Source organism: Bison bison, unplaced genomic scaffold (assembly GCF_000754665.1).
Source record: "Bison bison bison isolate TAMUID 2011002044 unplaced genomic scaffold, Bison_UMD1.0 scf7180017864489, whole genome shotgun sequence".
NCBI lineage: Eukaryota > Metazoa > Chordata > Mammalia > Artiodactyla > Bovidae > Bison > Bison bison.
In genome coordinates, this window is record NW_011495048.1 from 2,428,524 (window position 1) to 2,446,006 (window position 17,483).

The window sequence follows — 17,483 nt, forward strand, 5'->3', positions numbered from 1 at the left end:
AAAGAGGAGAGTGAAAAAGTTGGCTTAAAGCTCAACATTCAGAAAACTAAGATCAAGGCATCCAGTCCCATCACTTCATGGCAAATAGATGGGGAAACAGTGGAAACAGTGTCAGACTTTATCTTGGGGGGCTCCAAAATCACTGCAAATGGTGATTGCAGCCATGAAATTAAAAGATGCTTACTCCTTGGAAGGAAAGTTATGACTAACCTAGACAGCATATTAAAAAGCAGAGACATTACTTTGTCAACAAAGGTCCGTCTAGTCAAGGCTATGGTTTTTCCAGTGGTCATGTATGGATATGAGAGTTGGACTATAAAGAAAGCTGAGTGCCAAAGAATTGATGCTTTTGAACTGTGGTGTTGGAGAAGACTCTTGAGAGTCCCTTGGACTGCAAAGAGATCCAAGCAGTCCATTCTAAAGAAGATCAGTCCTGGGTGTTCATTAGTAGGACTGATTTTGAAGGTGAAACTCCAACACTTTGGCCACCTGATGCAAAGAAGTGACTCATTTGAAAAGACCCTGATAATGGGAAAAATTGAGGGTGGGAGGAGAAGGGGACGACAGAGAATGAGATGGTTGGATGGCATCACTGACTCAATGGACATGGGTTTGGGTGGACTCTGGGAGTTGGTGATGGACAGGGAGGCCTGGCGTTCTGCGGTTCATGGGATCACAAAGAGCTGGACATGACTGAGTGACTGAACTGAACTGAACTGAATGAGAAAAGCAGACCAGATCACTGAACTTTCCAATGTCAAAATAAAAGTCAAGACAGAATACATAATAGATAAAGTAATACATAAGACAGAATACATAAAATAATCACTGAATAAACACTGTGTCAGACCCTGGGTTCACTATATTCTGCTGGTGACATAACCTTATCACTGTTGCACAAAGGAGACCGTAAGGATTAGACCAGACCTAGGACCAGAGTGAGGGGAGTGAGGCACCTGCCTCAGGTATAAAGAGGAAGAGGTCATCAAAGAACTCAGGAATCAAGGTAAATAATAATTTAATGCATACTTCAGAAACTCAAAATTAATGCCAAAAAATCAGCATTGAACAAATATCAGAATTTGAAATAAAGTCAAGCTCTGATAGGACCAGGATTCAGGTGAAGCCAGTGAAGTGTCCTATGTACGTACAGGTCAGGTAACTTTTTTACATTTTAAATCTTAGCAAATTAAAGGATGTATTTATACTTTTTAAAATGTCATTATTTACCTGAATTTCAAATTTAACTGGGTGTTCTGTAATTTTATGTGGTAAATCCAGCAACTCTATTGCCAGGGGTAATAGAGATGTTTAAGATTGTAAGTAGGGTGGTTACAGACACACGTTTTGTGGGAACGCATATTCTACCTGGCTTCAATAACGTGTAACTAAGCGTATAGCACATGTTCCTAAGGTGTAAGGCACTATGTTGGTCACTGTGGAGGTGGTGAGGGGGGACACACAAAAAGCAAGTTACAGCCTTACACTCGAGGAGCTTCTAATCCAGTGAGTGATCCCAACATGCGACCAACAGCACTAACAACTAGGCAGAAAGACTAGCTCCCTACAGGGCTAAATGAGATGCTCAGAAGAAGAAAATGCTGCATTTGGGAAGTCAAGTAATATCACAGAGGGATGGGAGGATTTAGCCTGGCCTTAAGTCCTGGGCAAAATCTGAATAGGAAAACTCCTCTATCCATGGGATTCTCCAAGCTAGAATACTGGAGTGGGTATCCCTTCCCTTCTTCAGGGGATCTTTCCAACCCAGGGATCAACCCAGGTCTTTGGCATTGCAGGCAGATTCTTTACTGTCTGAGCCACCAGGGAAGCCCAGATAGGAAAGAGGCAAGGTCAAAGCAGCACCAGGACGAGAAATACCAAGGCAGGTACTGAGACAACAGTGGGTGGAATGGCCAGCCTTTTCTCTACCATGTGAATGGATCAGTTTGACTACCATGAAGACAAGTTATTTTTATAAGAACTTCCTTATAGGGTGATTATAGCAAACTATAGTTTGATCTGCAAGCTCAGAGGATTCCAGGGACGTTAGCATTTCCACCTTTGTGCGGTTGAGATTCTCTTTCTCCAGCTTTCAAATCTTTGGCTGAAGGCAATTCAAAAACTGCAGTTGACTTGGGTTTGTTTTCTTGGTTTAGAGCAGCTGGGGAATAGTAAAGGCAGGACTGGAAGTTAGGGAATTGGGGCCAGAAGCTGAAATCATCCATTTGCTGACCCTTTGTTAGCACTGATTTCTTTAAATGTTACCAGTGTTGGGACAAGGATAATAATCCCTCAATGCTCAGATTTACATAGAAAATGGGGACAGTAGCCCATCACTCCATACTCCCCTGTGCTCTGTTATGAACCCAAGTAGAAATACTTTGGGGAGAAGGCAGTGGCACCCCACTCCAGTACTCTTGCCTGGAAAATCCCATGGATGTAGGAGCCTGGTAGGCTGCGGTCCATGGGGTCGCAAAGAGTCGGACATGACTGAGGGACTTCACTTTCACTTTTTACTTTCATGCATTGGAGAAGGAAATGGCAACCCACTCCAGTGTTCTTGCCTGGAGAATCCCAGGGATGGGGGAGCCTGGTAGGCTGCCGTCTATGGGGTCGCACAGAATCGGACACAACTAAAGAGACTTAGCAGCAGCAGCAGAAATACTGTTGAATTATCAACCTAAATTGGACAAGAAGCCAATCACTGAGACAGGCCAAATAAACAAAAAAGACTCTTGCTTCATAGTGTCAGCCCTTTGTTATTAGGTTCTGTGATCTTGGACTAAAGATTTGCCCGTTTTTTATGTCTGAATTCTCTCATAAGCACAATGGATAGCATGATATATGCCCTGTCTTCTTGACTGGGTTAGCAGGACAATCAATCCTGGTGTCAGTGTGCTGGAAACATTAAAAGGCATTAATAGTATTCAGCATAATTAGCAAAGTATTTCTACTGTGGGGAAAAAAATTAAAGTATTGCTTTGGAAAATACACAGAAACTATTTTTAGATCACCTGGACTTTGACTTTCTCTACTCAGGCAGATAATATATGAAAACCTTGCCAAAAACTAGAATTCTTAAAGGAAAAGTTACTTCTGTTTAAGGAAGGGATATTTGGGACAGTTCATTTTAAACAATTAGTCTGGGATACTGTAAGAGGCTAAATAAGGGACAGAAACACCAGATGAATATCTTTTGCATAGTAGGTCCGTGGATATATTTTTAAATAACTAAAGATTTGGTCGTCATGAGCAAATTGTAGTTTCCAGGGAATCAACCAGAAGCCTTACCCAACTCTCCCTCCCTAACCCTCCAGGCTCTATAAACTAAAAATAGTTTAACAAATTGAAGCGAAGGGAGAGTTCCATCTTCATTTTTACACCACTGCCTAGTAATTAAACCTAAGTGTGTGGTCTTCATCCATTTACTCCCTGTCTTAGCTGAATAAGAAGGAAACGAAAAGCAGTCATAAGCACTCTCTGCCAGCAACTACCTAGGTGATCTGGCAACTTCTCTGCACTCCAGACTTATCATCTGTCCAACGGAGGGAGCAGACATGAGTGACAGACCCCAGGAAATGGGGGAGCCCAAACCTGTCAAGAACTCATAACCACGTTTCCTTGTTGTGAGGATGTTCTCACTGCACTGCAGAAAGGGCTGGGACTGGCTGTCAGCCGGGGTTTTCTCATCTCTAAAATGTGAGTAAATAACTTGCTTTGGGGATTATTGTGAACCTAAAGAGACAGTATCTGGAGCAGGTGGCACAGCCCTAACTCAGCAAGAGCTATCTTAATCGATTTCTTCTTCTTCCTCACCCCTCCATTCCTCTCAAAGATGAAAAGAGCAAAACCCAGGAAGATGACATTACTGATTCTGATCATATGGCCTCAATATCGTCAGACCAGGACCTCTGGACTTCCAGCCCAGGGCCATTTCTATGCCATATATAAACCATCTCTCTCTCTTAAAATTCTAAGATTTTGTGATTTTATGGAGTTTCACATGTTTCTTTTCAAAGGCCATCAGAAGAAATCTCGGTTTGGGTTTATCTGCCCCATCACACGTTGCCTACAGACCTTGTGTACCTTTCTCAAAGTGCTCCCACTTGCCTTTACCTTTACCTGCAGAGGGTGAGTTTGCAATAGAGACAGTCATTTACTAAGTATTGTTGTTTAAAAAAAATAAAAGAAGAGACAGGCGGGAGCATGCTCTCACAGCGCTTCAGGCAGCTTTCCTAGTTGCCATCTGTTGTGCTCGGGAGGTGCGTGTTTATTAAACTTTATTTGTTTTTGTCTTTGGGCTCTATTTTACAAAACACATTTGGGGCAAATCTGAGGTTGAACTTATGAGAGGAAAGGGAATGAATTTCCTGATTTGGCTTTTTATAGGGGGTCCTTTATTCTCCTAGCTTCTGGCTCTAAATTTAAGTCCAGTTTGCCAAAGTATCAGATGCTATCAAGAAAACTTCCTATTTTTAGTTCAATACTACACAAAAATGATTGGGGACATTAATTGAAATTTTGATTTTTCACAATCATTCTTCAGTAAAAAGACAATATCTTGGTTCATTTTTTAATAATACTGTCCTTTGTCCTATTGTGAAATAAAAGCCCCTCTTTCTCTCTCTTCTATTAAATATTCATCATTCCCTCTGAAACACTGAAGAGATATGCAAAATATTTAAATTCTATGCTGAACATTTCACAACTTCCTAATTTATAAAACAAAAAAATAAAGAATAGTAATTTTTAAATTTCTGAAATTGACTGAATATTTGTTTAAAGGCCATTCTCCATTCCAGCCCCTCATTCTACCTTAAACACATAGTTTAGTACAAGGAGTCACTCATGGAGACCCCAAGAATATAAATCTACTATTTCAGTGCTTCCATCAGATCTGTGGTTTCATGTTAGTTTCAGGGCACGATATTAATATGTTGGAAATGGCTGTAAGAAGGCCAATGTCTCTCGCTTTGTTCTTTCTCTCAATGGTACCTGCAAACTTGATTGAATGTTTGAGAAATCTTCAAAATATTGTATAGTGGTGATTTTCATATATTGAATGTGTGGGCTAATCAAATGCCCACTCTTCAGATTGCTGTCATTTGAAAGAGATGGAAGTCAAAATCATCAGAATGGCAGAAAGCTATACTGCGCCATGCACTCCATCTCTAACACATTTTCCTGTCATTTAAACCTATGATTTAGACAACGGAAGGGAGGAGAAAAAATTATCTATTGATCTAGTGGTCACTCTATCCTGTTTGGAGGGTTGCCTATCTACCTTCAGACCCTGTATGTAGAAATGATATTCTTATTACAAATAGCACCATTATTTAAAGAACCTTGAACACTGTGTAAAACCTTTATATTATGTGTAAATCACAGTCTGAGAATGTGAACCTTTCTAAACATTTCCTTTTCACCACCTATGGACATTTCTCTTAGGAAAAAAATGGGCAATATCTCTTTAGAATGGATAAAAGTTTAGCATCAGCCGCAAATCAAACCCATGATCGGGATCCTTTAACCACATAAAATTCCAGCTTCCCTGGACTCTGAAATAGGGGTGGGAGGATAAAGATAGGGAAAAACATTATGATAATGTGTTAGGGCAAAAATGTATCTGATGCTTCTCTGCCAGGCATTATCAATACTCAAGGAAAAAATCATCACTAATAAGGTTAGAAAATCAGGATGGCTTTGTTTGTGAAACCCCCAGACCACACCTACTAGCATAGCAGTGTCAGTACACATATCAGGCAATGCACAGAGAAGGCCTGACTTGGAGAGTTCAGGGCACGTTGCTGTCGTTTCCATTTTCCCAGGAACTTCTCTTGGGTTCTTTTGGTAAACCCTCTAATTTTTCCTTCTGATTCTCAACCAAGGAGTTCTGGCCCAGGGATAAACTCATGATAACATCCAAACCAGTGAGATTCAGCCATAAGGTGGTTGGTAAAATTATTAATAAGGAGGCATATTTTTCTCCACTGGGATTGATAAACTGTCAGCAGATACACCTTGAGCTGGTTAAGGTGTCTTTGAAAATGGGTGTCACAAGAAAAGCATAGCTGGGGAGTAGAAAGAGGAGAAAAGGGAGGGGGAGGGAAGGGGAATAAGGAGAGGGAGAGAGGAAGAAGGAGAGAGATGAGAAATTAATTTGGGGCTGAAAAGAGATGAGATGCTAGGGAAAGGAAACAAAAGGGAATGCAAAAGAAGGGAAGAGAAGGGTAAGGGAAGTCAGCTTTTGGAGGCAAACCAGATTGGTTCATAGTTTTCATTATATACTAAACTTGTAAAATAAAACTCCATGAAGGTACAGTCTTTCCTTTATTTATCATTAAATCTTGGCAGCCTGGAGCTTTGCCTGGCAAATAATAGGCACTCAACAAATTTTATTATTATCAGTGAATGAAATGCATGGGTTCCTGAATCTAGCTGTACCTAAATCCATTAGTATCTATCAATGGATTTCCTAGTGTCATGAGTTAACAAATTCCCCCATGTTTGTTGATGTCGAATCTCTGTCCCTAACAACCAATAATGTCTGACTAAATCAGAGACCTTAAACTACCAGACCAAAATGATTTGAAGGTGGCATGTTAGAAAGGGAAAACCTCAGCAAGTTCCCCGTGGATGTAGCTCAGAGAACCAAGGGAGCTCAGACCTTGGTTTCACCTAGAGAACTTTTCGCTGCACTAATCACTGTCAGAGCTCTAAATCCTAATATTGTATTCCTCCCCTAAATCCAGTCAGTCAGTAGATTTGAGAATTTATCCATCAAAGAGACCTTAGGAATCTTGCTGTTCCTCAAATCCTTCTGCCATGACAACCAACCATGTGAATGTATTGGGTTGGCCAAAAAGTTCGTTCGGTTTTTTCTATAACATCATATGGAAAAATCTGAACAAACTTTTTGGCCAACTCAATACATTTCCAACACCACATTATTCTTAATATGACCTGTTGAGACCAAGCTTTCACTTCCTTGGCCCAGTGTACCTCTCAGTTTCCATTTAGTGCTTACTGCATCTCTACTTTCTAGTAAACTTTTGAGTCTATATTTTAAGACTTCATAAATGCTTTTCCTTCTTGTAACTGCCTGTATCTCTAGTCAATTTGTTCCTTCTCAACAACTCACACACTTTCTGCCTTATGTTGGTGCCTCGCTGAAAGGGGTTATTCTCCCTTTGACATTTTGCCTAACCAGGTTCTACCCATGCTTCAAGGAACAGCTCCAAATCTTTCCCCCAGGAGTGTTTCTGTACTGAGCTAGTCCTTAAAGATCTTCCTCTCCTCTGACCATATCCTTCTATTAGGTACTGTGGCAAATAATACATATGCTAATGATAAACTATCCTGCACTGTTTATCAAGTTTTCATACTTCAGCAAAAAGGAACCCAAGTTTTCTATGGATAGTGAATGCCCTGATTTTCTCCTGGAGTACTCAGCATAAAACCCCTAAGATTCCAAATATATGCATTAACATATGATATTTGTTTTTCTCTTTATGACTTACTTCACTCTGTACAATAGCCTCTAAGTTCATCCACACCACTTCAAATGACCCAATTCTGTTCCTTTTTATGGCTGAGTAATATTCCACATCTTCCATCCATTCATCTATTGATGGACACTTAGATTGCTTCCATGTCTGGACTATTGTAAATAGTGCTATGATGAACATTGGGTACTTGTGTCTCTTTGAATTATGTTTTTCTTAGGGTAAATGTACAGCAGAAACTAATACAACATTGGAAAGCAATTATATGCCAATCAATAAAATCAAGAATAAAAAAAATAAAATGATGGTGATTAAAAAAACAAAAACAAAACAAAAGCCTCCTAAGAAGTGCTCCAGAAACACTCATTTGTGAATAGAAGGACAGAGGGTCCATGTAGGCACCTAGGGTTAGAAGGCAGGTATGGAAGGAGTGAATGATTTGGAAAATTTGGGGTCCTAAAAATAAATATCACCTACTTCATGATTTACTGATCAAAACCACAGGAAGTGGTTGGCACCTGTGTAATGTTACAATTCTTGCTCTTTGATTTATTTTATCACCACAGGTGTAGTCCCCAGTGATTATCTGTCAGGCAACCCTGCCCTAGAAGACAGTTTCCATCAGAGCCCCCCTTCCCCAGCTCCCAAGCTTGGATGATTGTTGAGAGCAATGGTAAATTAACCATATGCACCCTCAAAGCCTATGAGAGACAATGAACTGAGCAAACTGCTAAAAAAAAAATGCCATTTTATCTTCAGAGTTGAGATGGAAGTAGTCAAGGCAAAGTGAAATTTCCATTGATTTTATACACACACACACACACAAACCTGTATATACCCATACTACATAAATGATTTAAATTTCAATGAAATTTAAGCTTCTGCTTCATTTTTCTGTGCGTATTCCCCAAACCACTCAGTTACTATTAAAGCTAACAACACCTAAAAGATCCCCAGACTCTGGCAATTTCCAGCATCTCAAAAATAAGATCAATAGTTGGGTCCACACTGCTGAGACTTCACAGAAATCGGAAAACAATCAGGCAGACGGTTACTTTGGTTTACGGAATGTCTATCTGGGTAGGGACCCCAAGCCTTGGTTTTCCTGTGCTTCATCTGCCCATAGATCAGAGGCCAGTTCATACTGTAATTCCTTCAACACACATCCCTGCCCTCCCATCTCACAGCAACCCATCCTCCACTGAGTACCTATAGCCACCTGCATCATTTATTTGGTTGCCCGTTTCCACTCAGGCAACAATTACATACGGTACAAATCTCTTGCATTGTTAATTGAATTTCAGATGTCACACTCTAAAACACAAATATATAAAATGCATAATTATAATCCTATACTATTCACAAACTTCTCATGACTCTATGTTACTTCTTCCCAATTAGAAGTACAGGAGTTCAAAGATAGTGTATTAGTCAGCTTGGGTTGACATAAGAAAATACCACCAACTGGATGGCTTAAACAAGAGACATTTATTTTCCTGTTATCCTAAAGGCTAGAAAGCCAAGATCAAGGTCCTGCAGGGATGGTTTCTCTCTTTTTGGCTTACAGACATGGTGGAAAGAGAGGTCAAGTAAGCTTTCTAGCACCCTTCTTCTTATAAGGGCACTAAGCCTATAATGGAACTCTCCTGAGGGAATCATGTCGAAGATGTGGAATAGTGGGTTTGAAAGCTATAGCACCTCCTCTTTCGGGGGAGTCGGTGGGTACACACAGTCCCCTGGGGGCTTTGGATCTCTGACAGCTTCCCAGGCTGAAAAGGAATCCAGAGCTCAAGCTCAGCACATTGTACCCTGTACCATATCTCAGCTGCTTTCTGCTACTCTGGTTGATGAAGTATTCAGCATTGGAAATGTTGAGATTTCACAGGTAACTATTGTGGGGATTATCAGAAATGCAGAGAAAGCTACAACCAACATTGTTTACAAGATAGATGACATGACAGCTGCACCCATGGATGTTCGCCAGTGGGTTGACACAGATGATGCCAACAGTGAAAACACTGTGGTCCCTCCAGAAACATATGTGAAAGTGGCTGGTCATCTGAGATCTTTCCAGAACAATAAAAGCCTGGTAGCCTTTAAGATCATGCCCCTGGAGGATATGAATGAGTTCACCACACATATTCTGGAAGTAGTCAATGCACACATGATGCTGAGCAAGTCGAACAGCCATCCTTCAGCAGGGAGAGTGCCTATCAGCAATCCAGGAATGGGTGAAGCTGGAAACTTCGGTGGGAATAACTTCATACCAGCAAATGGCCTCACTGTGGCCCAGAACCAGGTGCTGAATTCGATCCAGGCTTGCCCAAGACCTGTACGATTGAACTTTCAGGATCTCAAGAACCAACTCCAACACATGTCCGTAGCCTCAATCAAGCTAGCTGTGGATTTTCTAAGCAACGAGGGACACATCTATTCCACTGTGGATGATGATCATTTTAAATTCACAGACGCAGAATAACTGGATCTAACTGGGTACCCGAGATATTTTCCAGTTGGACCTTTTTTTGCAGCCTCTTGTCTCAAGCTGTGCATATAATTGGCAAGGTGACTTCTAGGAAGTAGATTTCATCTATAACAGATCTCAACTGACATCCTTTTGAAACTTACTACTACTCTTCTGTGTTTTTAATGGACTTCCCTGTTAGCTCAGACGGTAAAGCGTCCGCCTACAATGCGGGAAACCCGGGTTCGATCCCTGGGTCAGGAAGATTCCCCTGGAGAAAGAAACGGCAACCCACTCCAGTATTCATGCCTGGAAAATCCCATGGACCAAGGATCCTGGTGGGCTACAATCCATGCGGTCGCAAAGAGTCGGACACGACTGAGCGACTTGTGTGTGTGTGTGTGTGTGTGTGTGTAAGCCTATAATGAGGGCCCCATTCTAATAACTTGTCTAAACCTAATTACTTTAAGAAGCCCCATTTCCAAATACCATCACCTTGGGGAGGCTTCAACATAGGAATTTCGGAGGCAATCAATTCAGTCCATGTGTACATGCATGCGTGTTAAGTCATTTCAGTCATATCGGACTCTTTGCAGTTCTGTGTACTGCAGCCCACCAGGCTCCTTGGTCCATGGTATTCTCCAGGCAAGAATACTGTAGTGGGTTGCCATGCCCTCATCCAGGGCATCTTCCCCACCAGGGATCAAACCTGCGTCTCTTGTGGCTCCTGCACTGCAGGCAGATTCTTAATTGCTGAGTCACTGGTGAAGCCCCAAGCTTAAGGACACTAGATATGAAAAAAGGACTGGGTTTGATAAAATGGTACTTTCAAGGGCTGAGCAAGGTCCTGACTGGAACAAACGGGCCATCCCAGAGAGCACCTGGGACCATTCTATTTGCCAACCTTACAGTAGAACAAAATGAAGAGGTTTCCCTGGTGACATTGGGAAAAGAAAATCCACAAATTGGGAGTGCCTGGCACTTCCTGCATGCCCAGGGGACCCCCAAAGAGATTACCTGGCACTCTTCAGAACCAACACTTTTTCTTTTCCTGCCCAAGTCAAATCTGACCTCTCTTGGTCCTTGGAAAACCTGTGAGAACCATTTTTCCCCATCCTCTCATCAACCCCACCTACAATCTATATCATGACACTTTCTTCTCCTTGTCACACTTCCCTCAAAAAGACCAGCACTGTCTGGAAAGTAACCACAAAGGTCCTGGTCACTTTAGTTCTTATCACTACAGGGGAACTAAGAGAGAATAACATTTCATTTTTAATTAAAATAACTAAAGAAATATTTTAACTACTTATAAATTAGCAAGCTCCAGTCTAGAGGTGCTAGCCTCATTGCTAACCCGTTTTCTCTTCAAGCCTTGGGCTCTAGCTCAACTTTTCAAACCCACCTGCAAGCCAGACTAGACAGCCAGGTTGCTCCCAGCCCCAGCACCAAAGTCCCAAGGCCTCTGCCACATGACCAAGGTCTAAGCACAAGGCACTCCTCAGGCTTAGGTGAGTCAGGGATCTCTCGGAGGCCCTTCTCCCTGAAAAGCTTGGAATTTGACCCATAAGGGAACCATCTCAGGGGGCCTTTGCTCACCCTTGGCACTGATGAAAACTTTATGAGGCAAATAGTACTTTTTTTTTTTTTTGTAGCACAACCGTTAAAAATTAAACTAAGTAGAAAGCAGGCCGAAACCCTGCAACACATGTCTCACATGGTCCCAAATATTCCTCACTGTGTGGCTCCCATAAACACCATCTGCTGTGTTAATTTGTAAAGAATTACAAGGTTCTTAAAATTACACTTTGCTCTCTGTAGCGTACACTGTGTCTATTAAGGCGGAGAGTTGAGAATATGCATCACGACTAGCCAGACACTGAGATCTTTTTCCTTCCTATGCTGGGATCCTACTGAAAGTTCGCTAAGTCTGCATTTAAGTCTGAATTTTAAAAAGTGTATCGTACTCTCTCTAGACGAGCTGTAGGAAAAAGATTCAAGACAAAATAAACACAGCAAAATCTTGGCCTGGATTAGAATCCTAGCATCTCATACATTTTCAAGTTGTATGCGCATCCCTCCACTTCACTGAATCCTTCTGATGATGCAAAGTCCTTGAGTGTAAGTTAAAGACAGTACACAGCCAAAACTGAGAGAACTTCTTGGGTGAGACTTGCTCCTCCATCATGAAGTTCTGACCTCTAGGGGCCCTCAGAGCCCTTGGTTGGTGGCTGAGTCTTTCTCAATTGCTCATCCCTGTCTACTCACAGAGCCAGAAGGGCAGCATCATGTTGCCAAGCACATCTCTCTGACAATTCAGGGCTAAGGTGTCGGGCCACTAATGTAAGCTTTTAGGTGGATTAAATTCCAAAAGGGGTTGCTGGTTACATGATGGTAAATGGTGGCCAGAAATGAGAAGGGAACTAGGAGGGTCTTCGGCTGAATAACACAAGGCTGGAAACTGCCGATGTGACATAATTGTTACAAATGGAGCTCCCTAGGTTCCTCTACCAGGAGATTCAATTCTGTGGCTCAGGAGTAGGTTGGAAATCTGAGTGTTTAATAAACATTTAAAAAATTACAAAGTTCTGGAAATACAGGGATTGTTTTAGTGGGTCCCGACCTGATGAATCATTTTATTAATTAAAATATTTCTAATTAATACCTAGGAATCTACATTTCCATATTGCCATGTTCTGTTGCTCAGCCTAGTTTGGGATCCATGAGTTCTGCAACAGTTTCCTAGTAGTAAGCCTGAAGTCGAACCAAGGATCCACAATGAAGGCAAATCTGCTTAATTCCTGATGACTCAGTTACTGATGTCAAAAACATAAGTTTCATAACCAATTGACTTAAGTGGAAAGGAAAGCCATACTGCCTGAGGATCCAAACAAGATAAAGCAGACACAGCCTGCCACATCATGTCAGAAAAAGTCCCTGAAAAAGAAGATTAAACCAGCTCCCCCAAATTTCTTACCTGCCACAGTCACATCTACATGTAGACATTAAAATAAGGCCGCTTGATACAGTGGACACAGAAATAAACAAGGCATCTGATCTTACTAAAGCACAGAGAGATTTACAAATTTATGAGAGCACATACACAGAAAAACAGGATCCTGATCCAGGCAGTGTTTCAGAGTTTCTACTGGTAAACCCAAGTCTACACTGTGCTGATTTCTCAACATTTTCTGAAAATTTACTCCCAAATTCCTCTCCCTATGGCCCCAATCTCTCTATTCCCTTGTAAGTACATCCCAGTTCTCAGAGAAGTCTGTCTCTGAAAACCACGTAATAATCTCCCAGACACTAATTGTGCCTTTCCTCCCAACTCAATCATCCTCTACAGCCCAGGTCAAGCTCTGCCTGACCCCATACCCCACACAGAACTTCTCTTCTCTCAACCACAGCAGCAACTGGTACAGTCCTTTCTGATGTCAGGCCATAGCATCCCCCTTAGACAAATCTCTGAGCAGCCTTCTTCAGGAAAGCTGGCTCTGAGCTGTCTCCCCCTACATCACTCATAGTCAGAGATCTGGCTAGAGCTACCCCTTGATTGCAGGCTGTCATGAAAAAAGGCAGGGATAGGATTAAATGTGGTTGCTTGAATTTTCTCTGTTCACTTAGAGTAAGCTGTACTGCATTGCTTCAAATTATATCGTCAATCTTATGAAAAAGCAGATTTTTAACACTGATTGTAAGGGGGAAAAAAACTACCAAACCGGGTTGGCATGCTAAGTTGCTTCAGTAGTGTGCAACTATTCACAACCCTGTGGATTGTAGCGGATCAGACTCCTCTGTCCACGGGATTCTCCAGGCAAGAATACTGGAGTGGGCTGGCATGCCTTTCTTCAGGGGATCTTTCTGACCCAGGGCAGCAACACCCAAATTGTTTGATGATCCCTCTGTAAATTACATAACTAATACAATCATGTAAAATGAAAATGGTGTAATCATGTTTTATACATCAACGTGTGTGTGTGTATGTGTGTTGCAAGTTCACTCACTGCCATTATCTCTTTACTGTATGGTTACTGTTTCCACTAATAGAGTGTAAACTCTGTTGAGAGAAAGACCATATCCCCACTATGTCAGGTGCAATGCCCCAAAAGGAGTTTCCTTGCACACAATAAAGTGACAACTGCCATTCCCACAGGACAAGAGGAGTCAAAATATGTTATCACCAACCTTCATTGGCTGAACTGCAACGAAGGACCACTGAGAAAGATGGAATCCAAAAATCCCAGTCCTTTCAGAATCTACTACTGACTTGTTTATTTGCATCCATGACTATCTATCTGGGCCACAGGCAATGATGGGAATGCATACTGCCAACTGCAAAGGTCACCCCAGTCTCCTGAGTGCTTCTGACACTAAGACTTGGGGCAAGTGAAGATGGATGCTTTGATAAAGAAATCAGTGTTCCCTCATTCTTAAATGAATGTAAATGTAATTCTTAAATGTAAAATGACAATGCAAATAAAATTTTCAGCCCATAAATACCACCTGCCCATCCTTCTGAGCATCTCCCAACCCTTCCCCTTCCTTCAAACAATTTTTGAAGCAGACACAAACAGTACTAAATTACATCTTGGTTCTGCTATCTAATAGCTGTGTGTGTATGTGCAAAGTCACTTCAGTCATGTCCAACTCTTTGTGACTCTATGGACCATAGCCCACCAGGCTCTTCTGTCCATGGGTTTCCCCAGGCAAGAATACTGGAATGGGTTGCCATTTTGTACTCCAGGGGATCTTCCCAAACCAGGATTGAACCCATGTCTCTTAGTCTCCTGCATTGGGAGGTGGGTTCTTTACCACTACAGCCACCTGGGAAGCCCCTTGGCAATTTACTTAAACTCGTTAAATCTCAATCCTCATCTGTAGAACAACAAAAAGGATGCTTAAACCTAGATTGGGGTGAGATGAATACAGGCAAAATGTCTGTCTCCAACTCTACCATGAAACTGGCATCCAAACAGCAGTTTACTGATTGTGATTTTTTTCCCCTTCTTGATAGTAAACCTCTTCAGGAGAGGCATCTGAAGCATGAACAGTGTCCAGCATCTGAAGCATGAACGGACGGATTTACTGTCTAGGAGAAAACATCGTTTTATAGATGAATTCAGGTTTACACAGACTTGCCATTTGAAAATCTTTTAACATCTGAGTGATATTTAAGACTCATGCAATTTTCACCATTTTAAAGTCTATTTATGTTGTTTAGTCACTAAGTTGTGTCTGACTCTTTGTGACCCCATGAACTGCAGCATGCCAGGCTTCTTTGTCCTTTACTATCTCCTGGAGTTTGCTCAAACTCATGTCGGTTGAGTCAGTGATGTTATCTAACCATCTTATCCTCTGTTGCCCACTTCTCCTCTTGCCATCCATCTTTTCTGGCATCAGGATCTTTTCTAATGAGCCACCTCTTAGCATCAGGTGGCCAAAGTATTGGAGTTTCAGCTTCAGCATCAGCCCTCTTTATAACATAATTCAAATACAAGGCCATGAAAAAGGAAAACCAGACACGGATCCTGAAACTTTACTAATAAAGCAGTGAAAAATTCAAAGCCAACAGCTGTGGTTTCCTATGCTAGTCAGAGAGATGGGGGGCAAGTGTGGGAGACAGACTCTTTCTTTCAGTCTTATGCATGGGTAATGAAATCAGTAGTGAACACACCTCACTAATGATTTTAATCAAACTGAGCGCCTAGAACTAACTGCCAGGAGAGGGAGATCCCCAAGCAGCACGAATGGTTTCTATTTCAGTCACCTTCATTTGGCATGTCAAGGAAGGGAGGTCCTGGCTGAAATGAGGAAGCCAGATGCAGCAGACCTGCCGTGTCTACCCCGCACTGATGGGGAGTCAGAGAGGAAAGATGCTAATTACTTATACACACTGAGCTAAGAGGGGCCTCCAGAGATGGATCTGCAGCCAAAACATACCTCTTTTCTAAGTAAGCCTTTGACTCTGATGCAGAGTCTAGAGACCTATCATTAGAGTGTTATTTTAATTCTTCGTAGTGACTCTAGAAGTTCCCTGCTAAAATACTAATAAAATTGAGAAAGACCTTCAGTATGTAATGTGCTCACTGGTTGTTCATCTGTTTCTCCCATGAGACTTACACTTGTGGGATTAACTATTAATTTGTGGGTTATGGATTCAAGTTCTTTTGTTCTCTGTGCATAAGCCAGACTGATGCTAAGTTCAAAGTCACCTGGGTTAGAGTTAGTGTTAGGGTGTCCCTCTCTCCCACCTACACGTAAACAAGCGTTAGACCAGGCTTACCACCACCTAAGTGGGCATCCAGCAGCCCCTCCCTTCCTAATCAAAGAGTTTCTCCTGGAAGAGCTTTCCCACTGGAAGCCCTTCTCCAGGGCTGTCCATATCCTCCCTTTGCCTTCTTTTCCTTGTGATTAATCAAACCTGCTGAGTGGAGAGCAAAGAAACAAAGAGAAGAACTAACAAATCAACCAGTGTTGGTAGTGGTGGTGGTTTAGCTGCTAAGACATGTTCAACTCTTGAGACCCCATGGACTTTAGCCTGCCAGGCTCCTTTATCCATGGGATTTCCCAGGCAAAAATGGTAGAGTTGGTTACCATTTCCTTCTCCAATATTAAATATAATCTAATTATCCCAACTTTGGCTTCTTAAACTCAGTGACTCCAGGGGCAAGGTCTTCAAGCACGGGACCAGGTTTCCATATGTGGTGGCCTGAGCCAGGGTAGACTTTGTAAGCTGAGAATCACACCAGCCAGGCTGACCTTTGTCTCTTTGTGCTCTGGGGTCAGCCACCACATCCTACTTCAAACAACAGCACAGGCTGTCAAAAAGCAAGTTTTTGTTGAGCACCTACTTGGTGTTAAGCCCTATAGGGATGTGATATGAGCAAATTTATGCCCTCCTCTCCCCAAAAAGAATTAATATGCTGGGGTGCTAACCTTGAGTGACTCAGAATGCGACTGTATTTGGAGACAGAATCTTTAAAGAAATAATTAAGGTTAACTGAAGTCATTAGGGTGGGCCCTAATCCATTATGACTAGTGTCTTTAAAAAAGAAGAAATTAGATATGGAAAAGCACAAGAAAGATTATGAGAGAGAAGAAGGCTGTTTATTTTACACAAGCCAGAGAGAATGGCCTCAGAACAAACTTAAGCTGCAGACACCTTGATCTCAGACTTCAAGTCTCCAGTACAGTGAGAAAATAAATTTCCATTGTTAAAACCCCAGTCTCTGGTACTTTCTTACAGCAGCCCTAACAAACTAACGCAAGGTGCAACAGGAAATACCAAAGTAATGATCTCATGCTGAGGTTTTCACTTCCTGTTGAAAGACAGAACTGACTCAGGTGAACAAAAAATCCAAGAGAGTTGAGATGAGGACAGGAAGGGAAGATGCAAAGATTTGTCTCCCAATATCCTAATTGATTTCTCAGCAAACTCTTCAGTTTTTCACAGCACACAGTGTATATCAGTTTGTCTGATTAAGGAAGGAGCCCCATCTCATCCAACAATT

General features: G+C 41.8%; 1 protein-coding gene and 1 pseudogene across 3 annotated transcripts in view; one reads left to right on the forward strand and one right to left on the reverse strand.

Annotated features, from left to right (window-relative positions):
• Nucleotides 1–17,483, reverse strand: part of CTNNA2 (catenin (cadherin-associated protein), alpha 2) — a 1,195,405-nt gene that overhangs the window by 310,107 nt on the left and 867,815 nt on the right. The gene's annotated exons all lie outside the window — the stretch shown is intronic.
• On the forward strand, nucleotides 9,166–9,984 carry LOC105005311 (annotated as a pseudogene).